The sequence below is a fragment of the Acanthochromis polyacanthus genome, chromosome 24 (assembly GCF_021347895.1).
Source record: "Acanthochromis polyacanthus isolate Apoly-LR-REF ecotype Palm Island chromosome 24, KAUST_Apoly_ChrSc, whole genome shotgun sequence".
Lineage (NCBI taxonomy): Eukaryota > Metazoa > Chordata > Actinopteri > Pomacentridae > Acanthochromis > Acanthochromis polyacanthus.
The window spans coordinates 863,278-866,120 of record NC_067136.1 but is presented as its reverse complement, the minus strand read 5'-3'; the positions used below and the strand labels follow the sequence as shown (position 1 = coordinate 866,120).

At 46.6% G+C, this 2,843-nt stretch overlaps 1 long non-coding RNA gene across 1 annotated transcript; it reads right to left on the bottom strand.

Annotated features, from left to right (window-relative positions):
- Positions 1–912: 912 nt before the first annotated feature.
- Positions 913–2,144, bottom strand: LOC127532645 (uncharacterized). The gene is made up of 3 exons (XR_007940175.1): positions 2,099–2,144; positions 1,923–2,012; positions 913–1,009 (listed from the first exon to the last, which is right to left on the bottom strand). It is a non-coding gene; the product is annotated as an uncharacterized LOC127532645 (long non-coding RNA).
- Positions 2,145–2,843: the final 699 nt, after the last annotated feature.

The following is a 2,843-nucleotide window of genomic DNA, read 5'->3' as shown; positions in this document are numbered from 1 at the left end:
ATGAGTTTAACAGAGATGAGTTTTAACTCTTTCTGTGTTCAGACCAGTTTAAGAATCGGTCCTTCTGCTCTTTCACATCGTCTTAGAATCACATTTTTATGCAAAGGTGCTGATGTCTAGTTTTTCTACTCAACAAAACAACAAAAACAGTAAAATTAAACATTAACATCCGTGAATAAATCGGTAGAGTGAAGCTCTGCCTGCCAGACAACTGTCAGGGTATGAAAACCCACAGATTCCTTTAGATACATCTGTGCATCAGGATCCAGGTTTTTACACATTTCTACAAAAACATCCAGATTGTTCTGCTCCTGCCTGGCACACCTCTTTCTCACTGACCTCAGTGCTCCCACCACTGAGCCCAGCTGGGGTCTCCCTGTATCTGCCCTACATCCTGGCCTTCACCGGTTCCCAGTCCAGCCTCCAGAGGGGTCCACCTCGGCTGCTGTGGACAACAGCCTGGTATTTGGGGAACTACAACCCTTGGGCCCGTTTTTCCAACCAGCCTCGAGACCACCCACCAGATGGTTTGTTTCTCTGACCAGCCTGACCTCCACCTACCCCTGGATGAGCCTCCTCAACAGGGATTCTAAACCAGCACCCTGACCGGCCTAGCTGTGAACCAGGAGGAGCACATAAGGCGCTTCTCCACCAGCACCTACTCAGCTCTACTCTACTTGGTTTGTGAAGTTTTCTATCAAGATGTACCTGGTACCAGGTACTATTTTAGTACCTGCTCAGCCGCAGTTCCAAGCAAGTTGAGTCGAGCCAATATTGTGACGTTCAGCTGCAGCTGTGTTTCTGAGCTGTGAATAAAGCTACCAGTGTCCTCTATCGGTCGTCTCTACAACTGTTGGACTCTTGTTCTGCAGCTGAACCACCATGGAGACAAAGAAGAGCAGCTGTACCTCTGTCTTTGATCGGCCTCCACCGTCTTTGAAGACCATCTGTCCATAAGTGACGTCTTCTCTTCCTTTCACTGCCGAGTAGACTGCAGCTGGATCGCTCTCTGTAAAGTCAGATAGATCCAGATCACTGCAGGTTCTACAGCTGATACCAGAACAGAACCAAGACACAATGATCCTCTTCATAGAGGCTGGAATGGAAGACCAGGTTAGAACGCAGACACAAGTGTTACCAACAACAAGTACAGTTCACACTTTGACAGTTTTTATCTTTTTAACACCTCTGCTGCTGTACAGGATGGAAACACTGACCTCAGAGCTGCTAGATTTAGTCAACGCCTTCATGCATCAACTTTATCTGAATTTAAACACAGATACACTGAACTTAAGTGTTGGTGTGACATAAAGTAGAACTGTGTGAGGGTCAGAGGAAGGAACTCTCTGAATAACAGTTTTTAGAGCAGCCTGCAGTGGAACAAAGAGTTCTGATCAGAAACAGGAACCTTGACGACCACAGAGCTGCTGGTTTCCTTTAACAGACTCACCACAGGAGACACAACACACAGTCCAGCACACCAAGAACACACTGAAAATAAATCATCAGACGTAGAAACTGTTCTGTAAAGATGTGGAGGATTAAAGCTGCAATAAGTTTAAATCTTGGTGATCTGTGAGCAGAGACAACAAAGAAGAGGGCTGTGACGCTCTGAGGGGGAATTCCTACAACTACCAGAATGCTTTGCAGTCTGTTACTTCCTGCTTCCTCAGCTCTGTGATTGGCTGAAACACTGATCCTGCCTTCTGCTGAGGACGGACTCTAACAGTCTGAAGTCAAACCTGGATCCTCACAACTCCATCCAGGAGACTGAAGAAGAAGACGTCAGTGAAGAAACAAAGAAGCAGTGAAACATTCTTCATGGAGAAACACGTCTTATTGTAGAGTGACTCTAGAAAGGTCAAATAAATTATTTATGTTGTCTCAGAAGAACTTTGGACACTCAGCACATAAAACTCTACCTCTGCTCCGTCTGATTGGCTGCTGTTGATGATGTAATACTCTGATGTCACTGTATGTGATGTCATCTCCTCCAGCTTCTCCTCCATCAGCTGAAATCAACCAAAGAGACAGAATTTACTCTGAAAGAATCTTAATGAACATTTAATTGATAACATTGTTTTTGAGTTTGTCTCACCTTTAGGTCTCCTGAGAACACGACGTCTCACCAGTAGAACCAGTAGTAGAACCAGTAGAACACAACAACACATGCAACAGACAGGACACAGGAAGAGAGAAGAGTAGAGGAGAACCAGGAGAGAGGTGGATGTAGGAGTAGAGGTGGATGTAGGAGTAGAGGTGGTGGTTGGTTTCCTGAAGAGATATTTAATATTTACGATCCATAATGTTGAAACCCTGCTGAACGTCCGGCTGCCAGAAAACACCCTGTCCTCACCCTGTGACAGAGATTCCAGCTGGATGGAACTCTCCGTGACTGCTGATGTTACACCCTGTAGAGGCCTCATCAAGACCTGGAAACATGGAGATGGTCATGTGAACCTCGGGCCAGGTCCTGATTAGGGAACCATCTTTAATAGAAGCAGCTGGGAGGCCGGGAGGCGGGGTTTGATTGACACTCAGAGTGAGGGCGATCTCCCCTCCATCACAGGGAGGACAGGACTCTGCAGGATTCACTGACCACCTCAACACAGAGACAAACTACAGCATTCAATCCATTCACACACGCTTCATCAGCATGACTGCCAGCTCATCTTACCAGAAACAGTGAGGTTTGATGCTCTGACTGGCTGCTGCCTCCATGGACTTCACACCAGTAAACTCCACTGTCACCTGGAACCATGTAGGTCATGGTACAGCTGGAACCAGATGGTCTTCCCCATCCATCTCCACACTGAGTTCTGGTTCTTCTGTGGTGTTTCTCC